Source organism: Bactrocera dorsalis, chromosome 2, assembly GCF_023373825.1.
Source record: "Bactrocera dorsalis isolate Fly_Bdor chromosome 2, ASM2337382v1, whole genome shotgun sequence".
Taxonomy (NCBI): domain Eukaryota; kingdom Metazoa; phylum Arthropoda; class Insecta; order Diptera; family Tephritidae; genus Bactrocera; species Bactrocera dorsalis.
This window is the reverse complement of record NC_064304.1, coordinates 30648322-30665186: the sequence shown is the minus strand read 5'-3', so window position 1 is coordinate 30665186 and position 16865 is coordinate 30648322. Positions and strand designations below refer to the sequence as shown.

General features: G+C 36.8%; 1 protein-coding gene across 1 annotated transcript in view; it reads right to left on the bottom strand.

Annotated features, from left to right (window-relative positions):
* The window catches only part of LOC105231878 (protein timeless homolog), a 455353-nt gene that overhangs the window by 383162 nt on the left and 55326 nt on the right, over positions 1-16865 (bottom strand). The gene's annotated exons all lie outside the window — the stretch shown is intronic.

Genomic DNA, 16865 nt, shown 5'->3' with positions numbered 1-16865 from the left:
AATCAGGTATTTCTAAAGAAGAAAAACTCGTAAGGAAACTCTCAATCACACATTGAAATTAAATTTGCCCAAACAGTTTAGAAACTTTTGCAGTCTTCACGTCAATTTACAACAATGATTTCCAATTTTCTGTAATCCTTTGGATCAAAAAACTATCACTTCATAACTAATAAGGCTGAGAAAAGCTGGGTATATTAAGGTCCAAACATGAACACGCTAATATTATCCCTTCTGCAATTGCTTCCCTGAAAACTTGAACAACTACATCATAGAGACACCTCCAGTTGGCTGTTTGCACTCAAGATTAGTCAAGAACTGTCTAAAATCACTAGCTACTTTATTACCAAACTCTTTTGGGTGTCTGATCTCAGAGAAATTTCAAGGAGCTACTACACAACGAGCTTTCAAGGGTGGGCACCCTTACCTCACATCAGAATGGAAACGAGTAAAATCACCGTTGTTATCTTGCGTTTTGGCATTGAACCTATAGACCTAGCATGCGCTTAGCAGGCTTTGATTGACGACCAGATCCTTCTGACCTACATTTAGAGATCCTTCTAACCTACATTTCTGAACTAATTGCCCTTAACAAAGTCCATGTTGCCGCAAACGCTGGAGTTCTTTCAGGATATTGTCCAACACTCATTCATGCTGTAAGACTAAAACCCTGTCGAGCGGTAACTGTCAAAGCTGTTTGAAAAAAGGTGAGGTGGCAACATCCAAACACTTTTTCCTTCATTATCGAAATTTTGCAAAACCGCAGTTCAAATAGCTAGGAAGCCATACTTTCGCCGAACTACGATAGTAGTCGAAGCTGACATTAGAGATACATAGATACCGAGGGTTGAAAAGGCAAGCGAGACGCATTTGCAGACAAAGAAAGGAAGGCCGAAATACGTACATACGAAGAATTTTACAAACAGGCCGACAGTTATGCTCGAAATTTCTACGAAAGGATGCGGCGACTGACAGAAGGTTTCAGGACCGGAACATACTCTTGTAGAACCCAAAGAGGTGATCTACAGTCTGTCAAATAAGAGCTTGGTCGACTTTACCGACAGTCAATGAAAGATTAGCCGATAGCGGAAGCTTTGTCCTTGATGCATTGTCAACAAAGGTTCAGTTGTCGTTGATCTTTTGAAAGAGAATCACGTTGAACGCCATGAGTGCTAAATACGCGTCGCGCTACGAAGCTGTGTTCCTTTGCATTCACACGAGAGGTACCAAAATTTCGCAATCAGCGGATGTTAAATATAGAAGTCGAAGAAGTGGATACAGTGATATATGGGGGCTAAAAATGTCGATGATTTACCAGATCGTGGTTCGATAGGAAAAGTGAACAAAAAAGATGAAAAAAGAATAGTGGATTTGTTTTCGCGGAATCCTACTATAACACTGCGGCAAGGACAAGCAAAATTAATGGCAAAAGATTTAGATATATCCTACGAAACTATCCGAACCATTCTTCGTACTCATGATCTGGAATGGCGCAACACAATGAAGAAGCCTCTGTTGACTGAAAACCTTGTGACAATGCGACTCGCTTGAGCGCATGAGAATATTGATAGAGATTTTGAAAATGTCATTTTTACTGATGAATGTTCTATATGGGCACGTTCTGTCCTCGCGCGAGCCTGGTCAACTTCCACCAATAGGCTTGTTCAGCGGACCGGAAAACTTGGAATAAAGGCGCATCTTTGGGGCTGCTTCACAAAGCAGGGATGCGGCACTTTGTACCTCTTTACTGACAACCTAAATGCCGAGAAAATTATATAAATCTACAAAAAGGCTTTACTTCGATCTCCCAAACCATGGTTCATCAGAAAAAATGAAGATTGAATTCTGCAGGAGGACAACGATCCTAAACACCACCGCAAACTCTGTACTCAGTGGAAAACTCAATCTGGCATCGTTACATTGGATTGGCCGTCGCAGTCGCTCGATGCAAACCCTATTGAAAATGTGTGGGCATATATTAAACAGAAGCTTCGTGGAAGACGTACATACACTTTGAAGCAGTTGTCTTACGAAATTCGTCGTATCTGGAGATCATTCCAAGTAGAATACGCCGTCAAATTAGTAGAAATCATGCCGCGGAGATGCCAGGCAATTATCGACGCCGGTGGTAACTGGACATATTATTGACCAAATTGCATCTTTGTTTGTAATGTGTACAGTGTATGTACATATAAATACGAAAATTTCATAAAATCATTTTTTTATAAATTATCACGACCACGCTCTTACTTGACAGACTGTAGTAACTGATGCCTAGAGCATACTAAAATTAGAAGGCATAACATCGGCAGATGGCGAACCCGATTCCCCCCATGACGATGAAGCGGACCTTCTTTGTAAAACATGGTCCGACGAACGCATGTCCGAATATTGGTATTTAAGTGTGCTCTGCCCAATCCACAAAAAAGGAGATCTCACACTCTGCACTAACTACTGCAGGACAATCTCCTCAACATCGAATATAAGGTTCTATCGAGAGCAGTGTATAATACATTAAAGCCCAGCGTCAGCAAACTTGTTGGTCCTTATCAGTGTGGCTTCAGGCCTGGAAAGTCAACAACTGACCAGATATTCACTATGCGCCAAACCTTGGAAAAGACCCGTGAAGAAAAGATCTATACACAACACCTCTTCGTTGAAGGACAATCTTCTAAAAAGTATACAGCTGCTGGCGTACGCAGATTATAATTCTGCTTTCTCCAGACTAAAGAAGCGAAGCAAATGGGTCTGAGAGTAAGACAAAACTGAATGACGCGCTGTTGTAAACTCAATAAAAAAGAAGGTACCACAACGGACCGCCTATAAGCTATGCAAGTGAGATCATTGTTAATATCGATGCTTTTAACCTGTCCTTACCTAACCTATCTCCAAGTATACCGCGACGGTGTAAACATTTGTTATTGTATAGCTCTAATGTTTTCTAAATTTCCAAACCAGCATAAATTTTAAAATATTTTTTAGGACCTGAGCCTGCAGGCAGCAATATACTTTGTTATGACTCTAGATAAAATATATTTTTAAAATTTATTTAATTTATTGATGAAATGTGCCAAAGTTATAACTGTCAGCCGATTATTCACATCCTTATAAAAACCTGACGGCTATAGATGGAACATAAAATAATTTCAAATGCTCTTTTTCATTGTCTAAAGCCAGTTTTTAGTATTTAATCCGCCTAAAAAATACACATACAAACATATATGTGCATATGCGGCCAAATTAGCGAACAAAAACGTTAAAATTATGGCCGCAAAGGAAAATCGACATTTGAAAATAAATTAATTGCCTGTCAAAAAACCGCAGAGGCTAGCTTAAATCAGCGAACTGGACTTCCGGCACACTTTGTAGCCTTAAAATCTATAAATGCGCATACACAGACACCTATGCAGGTGTGTGGGTGTGCGTGTGAAGTCACTGCGGCGCATTAAACGGCAAATTAGCGCAGTAATGCTGACAGCTTTTCAAAGTCAAAAGCCGCACACACACACAACAAACTAAATGCCCACACACACATACTCCGATTTATTTGTATAACTGTATATGTATGGTATATATATATATTTGTATACATGCATGGCTGCCACGCAACTAACGGCCAATGCAACTAATTAGTCCGCTCACAGAGGTATTTACGAATTTTGCAACAATAACAATAAACGCACCTGCGCGCCCGGCTCTCGCTCTGTGTGTGGGTGTTCAAGCACGCTTGCTGATTTGCGTGGACCGTGACGCGCGCGGTTGTGTGTGTGTGTTCAGTGTGTTCAACCGCGCGTTTGTCATGCGGCAGCGCGATACACGATGCAGAAAAACCGCAGCGACGGCGCTCGCGGGCTACAAGTGGATTAGCGAGTTCAATTGTGGCGTAGAATAAAGTAGGGCAAATGTCGGCGCGTATGACACATGAATATACCACACATATGTATGTGCTATTACATATACATACATGCCTAAATAGTTGAGCATGTATTGTGACAAAGAATTAAACCTTATTGTGAAATACAGTGAGCCTCACGTTGTATAAAAATTAGAAATTGGCTTAATTTTTTTCTAAATCAAATAAAATTTATTTTTATTTAATATGATATATAGTGCGGGTATACCATATTAAGGTTTGACAATTAAGTAATGAGACTGATTTTATTGCCGCGCTTGTGGTAAAAATTGGATTGCGGAACAGTGATCTATTGATAATCGCATTTTAGTATGTATGATTAAAGACCTCATCTACAGCATTAGACCAGCGTAGATAATTTTTGAAAGCAAAAATAATCATACACACTGAAAACGAAAGATGAGAAAAACCAGAAGTGAAAGAAAAATAATTTACGGGCTATCAAAGATCGGGAAGTGGGAGAGGCGGTTTTGAATTTTTAAGCATTATAAACTTAGCAGCGATTTTCTCGATTTCCGGCAAAATTATGAATCCTAAAGAAAAATGTTGTATGACAATGTTGCAAGTAATGAAAGTAATGAAAAGATCTGCAACTTTTGTATTTACACCGTCTTCATATAACCACAATATGTATGTGAAAAGTTCAGATATCTAAGCCTTTCAGTTTTATACTTTTATTTTGCACAAAAAAAAATGTTTTCACGAAATTTGTTATAAACTTTTCTTTTCTGTCGCAAATACACTGTGTTTTATATTTAAAATATCTTTTTTCCCAACTTTCGTTTCCAATGGGTTACAATATACTATGAATTTCTTTCACTTTTCACTATTTTCAAAGGCTTCTTGCTGACTGAGTGAAATTCTTATTATACCCCGAATCATTCGTTTTGATTCAAACCGCTTTGAGATTCTTTATAAACAACCATGTTCTTAGTTTATTTCGCATACCGTTATTTAAAAAAAAATCTGATTCCCTTTGTCTATCAATATATTGGTAGTCGAAAAAGTCTTTTCGTATTTTGTCAATAGATGTGGTTGCAGTCGTATATCTCCTGTGCTATCAATCACATTGTGTCATACCATATAATATTGGAAAGGTGAGATAGATAAAAATAAATAAATTCGGGAAAGTTGAAAAAAGTTACAGCTGTTCAAATATGACTAAAAATAGTGAAGAAATTTGCCAAATTTTGAAATTTTTGTATAAAAAGGAGAAGAATGCCACGCAAGCCACCAATGAATTGTCTGAAGTTTATGGATACGACGCTGTATCAATTCGTGTAGCGCAACAACGGTTCAGTCGCTTAAGTTCTGGAAGTTTTCGATTTACACTGATGAAAGACTAGCTTCAGAACTAAAACATGATCGAAAAAAGTGTTGAAACGATTCTTAAGAGATGCGATGAGCCTCTAAAAATGCTAGAACAAAGATTCTTTGACACAATTTCTTGAACTTTCTTAACGTTTCCTCCGTAAAGCGGTGTGAATAATTGATGCAAGTTGTCACTAGCTTCACTTAATGATTTATGGCAATTTGTTCTTGAATTCTTGGTCAAAAACGTTACTATAACGATGTCCCAGCCTCCATATTCGCCATGACTATATGTGATTTTTTCCAAAAATAAGAATAAAATGAGAAATTCGATTCACCTTTCCATATTCTCGGAATGTATTGCCAAGTGTAGGCATTTAATGAGGACTCTGGACTGGTCTAACCTCTTAAAATATGCAAATATATATATTAACTGAACTATGGCTGGCATAACTCGATTTGACAAATTATTTGCTTGTTGCCTACCTTTTTGCGTTATTAAAGTTTATCAAAATCGGCTCTTCCTCCGGCATTATAAATGATGCAATTAATACAACTTTGTGTATTTTTTTATACAGATATTATCTGTCATGGCAAGAGTATATCTTAGAAGGAAAAATTTCAGTATAGATCTACTCTGATTACATTGTTTATAACCCCTTAGAGCAAAATTAAAATCATTTGGACGTTGAGCTTTACTCAGACATTTTTTAGAGTTGACTTAAAAAAGAACCTAAAATTTAATAGGGTTGAATCCAGATCTAATTTTTTATTTAGTTCTATCAATATTTTCTTCAATTATGTTGTCTGAAATGTTGAAACATGGTCATGGCCTTATATCTATTTACGAGTCAGGAAACACGTGTTTTTTTTTTTAATTTCCTCTGCAGAAGGATTTTTTAATGTACTTTAGGCATCAGTGATTCATTTTGGCAAGCTTTAGATCAAGTTGGCGAGGAGAACATCAAAAAAATGTTTTTGGTGGTAAGGAAGTTTTTTTTTTTTGCTTAAAGGGTTACATGGGTTTACGGTTTATTAAATTCTACAACACCTTTACAATATTTTTCTAAATTTTCAAGTTGATCCGAGTAAAAGTTTCGGAGATACAGTCTTGAGAACTTGTGCTAGGCTAAATCCGGCCTCTTTAAACGCGTTTTTCTCGAAATTGTACTTTTGAAATCGGTTGGCAAGATTTCTTGTGAACTACCCAACCGATCTTACACAGGTCTTTGAGATACAATTCTTAAAGAGTTGGACAGAGGATTTTTTTCGATTACAACTATTTGAAAAAATAAAAATGTCGCGAAAATTTCACTGAATTTTCATTTTTTTTTTTTTGGAAAAATGTCTGCCAACACTTCGCTTCAGATAACCCTGTAAACAGTCGTCCTGCCAACTCGACATATTTTTTTCCGAAGGGTGACCGGTAATGGCGTTGTAATGGCCGAGTTGAAAATATTTTTTCCTAAAATTTCAGAATTTCTTTCAATAGTGTATGTTTACAACAATAAAAAATTCTAATAAAATATTTCATTTATATTTAAGAAAAAAATTGTTCAAAAAATGCTGTTTTTTAGCCGGCAAAATCCATGTAACCCCTTAAAAATCAAAAACCCAAAGAACTAATTATTACTATGAATGAGTACAGGTATTGATCGTAGGGTTAGTCGAAATTTTGCTCTTGGACCAAAGTTTTAAAAATTTTCAGTACAAAGAGATTTAAAAATTCTAAATTTTTGTCAAAAATCTAATACTCTCGACCATTACCTGACAAATATATCTAAAAAGGTGATTCAAAAATTTAAAGCTAATTTGTGCAGGCGTTTTGGAGAAATTTTCCTCATCTAAGAAACTCTAGTTTCAGGCTTGGGTGACGGTCTTTACTAGGACCAATGTTAACCTTAGTTCCCTTTAACTTTTAGAAAATCTCTTTATTTACACAGTGTGTTATATAATATACTATATATGATTATATATATATAAAAATACATATGTATGTCACGAGATCACTTGCAATACGCTTCAATGCACGGGCAGTTAGTCGAAAGCACAGGTCACCAGCAATTTGTTCAGTTCACATATTAGGTTTGTATGTGTGCATGTGTGCGTCCATGTAAATGACCACAAAATATTTGAATCAATTAGGGTCGCTCGACAGCGGGGGAATAAAATGGAAAACATGCCACATATGCTGAGCACATTAAATCCACACACACAGATGCACACACAAATGCAAACGGTTGAATATGTGTCTGTCGGTGAACAAATATTTTTGTAAATGCGCAAATAAATTGTTGAAATTGTTATTGTTGTACAGGTAAATATGTTGTTAGTAGTTGTCACAACCACAAAGCCACTGCGGACAAAGTAGGACAGATGGAACAATAGAAATCGTCTAGTTAGACAAAACCAATAGCAAAAAAAATGTAGATTAAAATAAAATAATGACATAGTGTATGTCGGATGATAACGAGTCTCTCACAATTATTTAGCATTTGAAGAATTTTTACGCAGTGCAAGTAATTAGATCCAGGACAAAAGAGGAACCGCTATAATATACGTACACTTAAACCAGTGATTATTCCAGTCCTCAACGTACCTATTATAAGCTCTTTTTGAGATAGCCATCAGCTCGTTCCGCGAATTTTATTTTACCGCTTCGACCCACTGAAAACGGGTTCCACGGAGCGGCAGTTTCAGTTTGGGGAACAAGAAAGATCTCACCGTGCTGAATCTGGTGATACGGTGGTTGATCGATGGTATTAATTTTGGCTTAAGATTCGGTGACAATCACACTCTTTTTGAAAAAAAATTCAGCTTCATCGGGACGAGTCGAGGAAAAACGCATTTCATACACAAAATATACACCAACACCTTTCGAACGGACTTGCGCGGGATGTCGAGCTCTCTTATCATCTCTCTAACACTTGCTTCACGATTCTCAAGTACACTTACACTTTTGACGCGCTATTTCTAAATGTATTTAGAGCTCAAAAAAGAAACTACCACTTGATAAGTATCACGAACATATCGGTTATATGACGAACAGGTTAACAGAAGCATAAAGCTTTATCTAGAGAAAGATTATTTGAAAGTTGGAAGAGAGAGTATTAAAAACAATAAGTCTTACACACATTCTGACGATTTTCAAGATTTTTACTAAAGTATAACTGAACAGTGATGAAGAATAAGTTGCATGGATAAGATTTTTCCTTCATTTAATGACAAAGTCAGGCTTAGTTTGAAGGAACGAGGGACAGGCTATTGCAGACTCGGTTCTTAGATTGTTACAGCTCTAATCATAACAGGAACTAGTAAGCTTGCACTGTCAGAAAACATGGCAGACTTGACATTGAGGAGATGGGAATTTATTGATGGCCTCTCATATTCATACTATGCGCTTTGAATTTTTTGCAAAAATGGCGGGTAGCAGCCTCCAAACGGATTATAGATGTTATGAGAAGGGTTTTCATGATAGAAATAAGATCGACATGACGTCGGGTTATTGATCGGTGTACGAGAAGGCTCTCCATGACCGTCGCAAAGCTTCTCACGGCCATTTTGTAGCTCTATTTGCCTACAGCTAGGTAATGTAGTTGCATTTATAAGCCACGACGATTAAATCTTAGTTTGGCAAGATTCTGCGAAAACAATCTATAGGAAACAGGGCAAGAAGTTTTCACTTGCAAAGTATGCAACATGTTCCTTAACTGGGATCATCAGCGTGTCTCCAGGCACTTCAGAAAGCATCTTATTAATATCCACAATGAAAGACTTTTTGAGATCCGGTAGAGTTTATAAACGTCTGTTATTGCGGAACCACTTTCTTCGATAAATTTGACCAAAGAGCTGCTTATTTCTATTTCAAAGTACGACTACAGAAAAAAAGCAAATCGAATTTTGAACTGCTTCTAAAATCAAGGTAAATCAGGTGTCTCCTTATCATTATTCGGAGTAGAATTCGGAGGCAAAAATTACTTTACAACGAACATAGTTAAGTGAAGACAAACGATCCGAAAAAATGTATTGGAAATTGTTGGTATAATTGTGTCCTTGTCCACTGATCACATATTTTCGTACTCAACTAGGTAGAGACCTACAATAAGAATGACCTTTAACTGCTACTTCAAGAAGGTTAAGACCACTGTTTATGAGTTTTAAATAAATGAGGGATCAATAAAGATATTATATCCACTTGCGTTGATCGGACAAATAATTTCGGAGACATGAGTCTAACGCCAAAAGACCCGTGTATAAATTTGACAACTGTAGGGTCGTTGGTTTGTGAATTATATTATTTTGAGTGAAGCAACTTTTGCTATTGAGATATTGCTTATTGAAAGGAAAAATACTGTTGAGCAAAGACTTCGCTTGATGCTTGAGTTTCCGAACACTTCCCCAGGAAATCAACTATAAGGCATAGGGACAATAGCTTGAACATTTCATTGCGAAGTCCAATCGACAGCCATCCGACTGGACTGCTATGAGCCACTATGAGCCGCTCCAAAGCGTGAAAAACGAAACAGTCGGCTTGCATGGCTATGGCGTCTATATTTTGGGATACGCATGACGTAATTTTTATTAACTACTTTGAAAAAAGGAAAAACCGTAAAATGGCCGCATTAAGAAAAAAAAGTGTTGTTTCATCAAGATAATGCACTGTCACAAGTCAATGAAAACGATGGCAAATATCCATGAATTCGGGCTTCGAGTTCCTACCGTCCACTGTATTAACAATACTAACCCCAGCGACTATTATCTGTTCTCAGGTTTCGCAAGAATGCTCGCTGTTAAGAAATATCTGTCGAATAAAGAGGTGATCACCGAAACTGGGGCCTATATATTTAAGCAAAGAAAATTCTTAATACAAATTGGTATCAAAAATTCGAGGGTCGCTATAATTATTGCATCAGCTTTGAAGGGAACTACCAGTATGTTGAATAAAAAAAAAAAACGAATTTTGCAAAAAAAAAAATTGTTTTACTATGTTAGGCCGGGGTCTTTGCAATTGACCGATAGTTCCCAAATCTTTAAACGTGTTTTTCAAAAAAACGTTGCTTTCAGAGTCGGTGAGCAAAACTTCTCCAAAACGGCTAGCCCGATGGGCTTAAAATTTTCAAACGACCTTCATAGATATATTTGTCAGGTAGTGATCGCGGGAATACATTTTTTGATAAAAGATTCGATTTTTCAATAAATAAAATTCGATTTTTCGATAAAAATTTCGATTTTTCGAAAAAAAAGATTAGATACATTTATATATCAGGTAATGAATGCGGAAATAAATTTTTCGATACAAATTTCAATTTTTTTATTAAAAAAATTTCGATTTTCGATCAAAAAACTTTCGATAAAAATCGGTTTTTCGATTAAAAAAATTTCGATTTTTCGATACAAATATGTAGATTTTTCGATACAAATTTCGATTTTTCGAAAAAATTAGATATATTTGACAGGTAATGATCGCGGAAACACATTTTTCGATAAAAATTTAGATTTTTTAATAAAAAATATCGATTTTTCGATAAAAAATTCGATAAAAATTTTGATTTTCCGATCAAAAAAATCTATTTTTCGATAAAAAAAATATGAAATTTTTGATTTAGTGGGACAATTTTTTTATCAATTTATTAAATAAAATGTCTCTTAGAAAAAAACTTCACAAAAAGTTGAAGCTCGCGAGAGGATATAACTCTTTAGGCATATTTCTGCAATTTCAAGTTAGGACAAAGCCACCAGCTATTAATTTATCATCATTCAAACGTCTTAAAAACTTCATAAGTCCACTCATAAATTATTGAGCCAAACCATCTAAGAGATCCAAAGGGTGGTATACAGCAACTTATATGATATTAATGAAATTCCATTTACATTAATTGAACCGACATATGTTTTAACATGTCATTCTTGACACAAATGTGTATATGACACCTGTCATATTCATACACACACATACACACGCAGGCCTTTATCTGTTTTATAGACAGATGTGGACAAGTGTTTGTCCACTCATTACAATTGACATAACGCGTAGTGCAATTACAAACATAAATAAATAAATATCAATATATATACATATATATATATATAAGTATATGAATGTAGATATTGCCACACTTGTACATAAGTGCATGAGCGCACAATGGCAAACGCGGGCAATATTTGAAAGGGGCACAAAGTGCAACACAATTGCCGCCATTTGCAAATTCGCTTTAATTACAACAATCGCCGCCATTGTTTAGCTATCAAAATACAAACGTAATTAGCGTTTTGAGCGTTTGAGCAATTTGAAACAGATGCTTGAATTGGGTAAATATTGTGCAGCACCGCGATAACGGTGTCAAATGTGGCACGCATGTGCTGGTATGTGTATGTGTGAAGCGCGCCAAAGTTAAAGCTGGATTATTTGCTGCACTTGAAAATGCTGGAATTTAATTTAATTTACCATTATGCATTGGTTTGCAGGCAATTTAGGGCATTTTGATAATCGCTAATTAGTAAAATTCATCAGCAAATTAATGCGAAGTGATTAGTCATCGCAAAGAGAAAGTTGCCAATTGGCATTTTGATTGCTCCGCATTAATTGAGCACTCATTAATCATTACTACCGAACTCAAGGCTTTGAAACATGCAAATTTTTCTTCGACGCGGACTAAGAAAGCAATTTAACTTTACGTTTCCTTAAATTAACGCTAAACGCCGGCGTGCTGTTGCACGTACTGCAAGTCATGGTCGCGTTGCGTCGGTGTTGATGGTTGAACTTTCGGTGTCAGGATACTTTTCGGTGAATCAGTTCACTGCATTCTAGTCACTATCCTATTAGCAATTTTTTCGCAATGAATTGGCAGGAAAAGCCAGCCAATCCATGTAACGGTGTTATTATAATTGACGTTGAATTCTAACGAAGTGTCATGAAAGGCGCTGGTCATGCAATCGCGCGGTGGGCGATGGGTGGTGAGGGGCGGCATGCACAGGAGAGTGTGAATTTTGGTGTTGTATTTTGATAATATGTATTCCTAATTCAGATTTATTGTTAAAATGCCATAAGTAAACACTAATTTAAAGCACATAACTGTAATTTGATGCGGATGATCGTAGTAGCAAGAGAAATCAGTGGGCTAAAAACTATTAAGGCCTCGCCTCCTAAGTTGTATATATCTTTCAAACCAATAAAACTAACTGAGCCAAACTTTGCTGAGAAGAAGTCCTTTTAGCATATCTCTATAAACAATGAACATGAGTAAAATCAGTTTATAATCACGCCCACTCGGTATATAACGGTCATGTTGAAAACTACTAAAAGTTAGATAATTTACCAAATAAATGAGCCACAAGCATTAGATTTCACAACCAGAATGACAGGTGTAAAAATTGTACGATAAGCATGGCATCACTTACCATTTTCCTATATCTCATTAACTACTTTGCAAATTTCAACCAAACTTGTTGTGTGAGGTAACCAAAACACACCTGTTAAACACTCCTACTTTCTACCAAATTTCGTTAACTTCGGTTACACCGAAGCTATATTCACAGGTGCATTTCTGTTAGTAACTATGTGTTCAGTTTGGAAGCTATATGCTATAGTAATCCGTTCTGAACAATTTCTTCGGAAATTACTCTGTTGTCTTAGAAATAATCTATACCAAATTTCGTGAATATATCTTGTCAAATGTGCAAATTTTTCATACAAGAACTTAATTCCGATCGTTCAGTTTGTATGACAGCTATATGTTATAGTGGTCCGATATCGGCAGTTCCGACAAATGAGCAGCTTCTTGAAGAGAAAATGACGTTTGCAAAATTTCAAAATGATATCTTAAAAACTGAGGGACTAGTTCGTATATATACAGACAGACGGACAGACGGGCATGGCTAAATCGACTCAGCTCAATATACTGATCATTTATAAGTAGGCTGCTATCTCTGGCCTAGGCAACACTAAATGTTGCCAGGTGCAATCTGACATTACAATTGGAAAGTTTGACATTTTTTAGCATAACATCACTCAGAACGTTTTGTCATTTTATTTACAGGGAATTAAAAAATTCATCTCGGCCAAAAAATGGAATTAACTCGTGGACATTTTCGTGCGATCATTTTTCACAACTTTCGACGTGGATTATCACGACAAGAGTGCATCGATGAACTAAAATCTTTGTATGGCTATGAAGCACCATCCTATAGCACTGTGAAAAACTGGTACAACGAATTCAATCGTGGCCGACGCTCGCTCAAAGACGAATTCCGTGAAGGTCGTCCAAAAACAGCCGTTGTGCCAGAAAACATCGATGCCGTACGTGAACTGATAATGCAAGACCGTCATGTAACATACCTTCAGATAGAGGCATGCCTATGCATTTTTCCCACCAGCATACATTCGATATTGCATGAACACCTGGCCGTAAAAAAGGTTTGTTCTCGTTGGATCCCGCACAATTTGACAATCGCTCAAAAAAAGGCTCGTGTGGATTGGTGTAAAGAAATGCTGAAAAAATACGATCGCGGTGCTTCAAAAGACGTTTATAAGATCGTCACAGGTGACGAATCATGGATCTATGCGTATGAGCCCGAAACAAAACAGTAATCGACCGTGTGGGTCTTCCAAGTCGAGCCAAGTCCAAACAAAAGTTGTTCGTGGAAGAAGCACTTTGAAGCAAATAGTCGCCTGTTTCTTCGGCAAAACTGGTCACGTGGCGACTGTTCTGTTTGAGCAACGTAGGACGGTCAATTCTGAGTGGTACACCACCATTTGTTTGCCTGAAGTCTTCGAAGAAATTCGAAAAACGAATAAGAGAAAACGAATCATTGTGCACCATGACAATGCGAGCTCTCACACATCGGCTCAAACCAGCGTTTTTTTGACCGGCCAAAACGTCGAATTGATGGGTCATCCGCCGTACAGCCCTGACTTGACACCCACTGGCTTCTTTTTATTCGCACACATCAAGAAAATAATCCGTCGTCAACGATTTTCGTCGCCAGAAGATGCTGTTGAAGCATTCAAAAACCATGTGTTGGAGGTGTTTTAATCGGAGTGGAAAAAGTGCTTCGAAAATTGGTTTGAGCGCATGCAAAAGTGTATAAATCTTGATGGAGAATATTTTAAAAACCCATAAAACAATTTTCGTTGATAAATATTATTTTCATTATTAGGCCAGAAATATATATAGCAGCCCTCGTATACATACTTTATGGGGTCTCCGACGCTTCCTTCTGGGTGTTACAAACTTCGTGGCAAACTTAATATATACTGTTCAGGGTATAAAAATTTGATACTAGATTATATCTGGTAGAATCGCATATTAATCTGAAAACCATGTAGTTATCTTTGATACTTAGTTTGCTCTCAGTGAGCCTTTAGAAAGTGTCTTCAGCAAAAGTAGACTTCAAAGTACATGTACGTCAATGCGACGGAAGAATTTGTGTATATTTTCAATCAACCAAGTTTGACAACTTTGAAAACGCACCTCCCTATTTCGGACATGAATATCGTATATGAATTCCAAACTTCATTATATTACAAATTCAAATTTTGTCAAATTAAAATTATAAAAAAATCACCAAAGATAGTTCAAAGCTTCCAGTTTTTGGTTTCTGACAATAGCAGTATCTTTTACAGGAGCCTGCCTGAAGAGGCCATTGAGTACATAAAATTGCCCATTGCCGTATTCATAAACTTTACCAAAAAGTGATAAAGCCAAGTTATTTCGAATTACATAGTCATATAGGAATATAAACGTCGGTAGTGGCGCAAACTTCAAGGTTCTAAAGACGTTTACGAATATGATATATAATCTTAGGGATTATGTTAGCTTCAAGGGTAAAAGGCGTTTAAAGATTCTTAAAATCGAGACAATTAAATAAAAAAATCATAATAATAGCGTTCGTTTTGACATATCATTGAAAGATTTTTCGAAAATTTTACGCAAAAAAACTGGAACCTAAAATTATATACTCAGAGCCTGGCTGGGACTTAGACAACACTGTCCACTTATTGGGTAAGTTCATATAGTTTGTCTAAGGGGCCTCTTTAATGATTAATATGGCCTTCCTAGCATTCTGTCCAAACAAAACCCCATAAGACCACATAATAAAAAAGCTAAGCCTCCGCGTTATTAAATTTACATCCTTTACACATTTCATAGATTTCAACCACTTCTAAATTTGCCATACTTTTGATAAATCACAAGTCAACCGTTACGTTGGTGACCTCTCCGACGAATCGGGAGAAACATTAATTTTAAATTGATTTCATATTCAATCAATGCAACATTTTCGTATCAAATTGTCATGAAAACGAAATGGAAATTGAAGTCAATCGAATTAAGCGCTCGTGGACTTAGTGGACTCACGCAGTGGAAAACCGACGCACACTCACATTCGCCTCAACTACAACTACAACAAATAAACCAAGAGCGAGCGAGAGTTTTATGCATTTTTTGCTCTGGAAATATTTTAAAGCAATCAATCATTGCAACGAATTAACGGTGAAACAAAAAGAGCAAAAAAATTTAAAATATTAAAGCAAGAGCGAAAATGGAGCTGAGGAATGCGGAATACCAGCACCCACAGAAATGCAAGCCATCGGAATGGATAGATAGCTATGTAAGTGTGTTTCTTTGAAGGTATGTGTGTATGTATGTAGATATACTTATGTATATATAATATATCTGTGTATGCGTACAGTGAAAATGTGAGAAAATCATGAAGCAGCAGACAATGACAAGCGAAAATGTGCAAAATGCTTACAGTGAATGGTTTGCTTGGGCAAAAATCCTCCATAAAAATGAAGTTTGTTGTAGAAAGTCATATTGGCTATTACGACTATTGTTGTTGCCGCGCAGGCAGAATATATCCAAATGATGAAAAAAGTCATTAAAGCAAATTTGAATAGGAAGGAGAGCAGGAAATGGCAGATGTGACCACCATAGCCCAATATGGTATAGCCCGACATAGCATAGGAGGACGGCACGGATATCCTCATTTTGCTCGGGCGAACTTTTGTCAAAATGTTAATTGCTAATTGAGGTCAGCAGTCTTTATTTTGAACGACATGGAACGAGCGCACAAGCCACGGGCGATTATTGAATGCTAGTGTACAAGTATGTAAGTGCACCCTGTAGGAAAAATTTGAACTGGTGAGAATATGACTAGTTTGGGACTGGTTCAATTTCGTTCAAAATTTATAAGTTCGTTTCGAAACAAGTTCTACGTAAATAAGTGTGAAAATAAAATATGTCTTCCAAATAGTTCAACAATTTGAGTCCAAAGATTTATACATGAGTTTGATCGGTCAGTTAGAATGGAAAATATTTACTATAGTTGTCCGATATCGTCGATTCCGACAAAGTTTGATCGAAATCTCAATATTTGGCGCCAATTGAAGATGCCAAATGTAGCCAGGTCCTATTTCACCTGGTCTTTCCAACGGAGTGGAGGTCTTCCTCTGCTTTTCAAGGTTATTGCGCCGAAACTCTCCAAGCTACAGTGTTTTTTTTCCATTCGGACGACTTGCCCTAGTCAGTGAAGCCGCTGTCTCTTCATTAGCTGAATTATATCAATGTCGTGGTATATCTCGTACAGCTCATCGTTCCATCGACTGCGGTAGTCGTCGTTGCCAATACGCAAATGACCATAAATC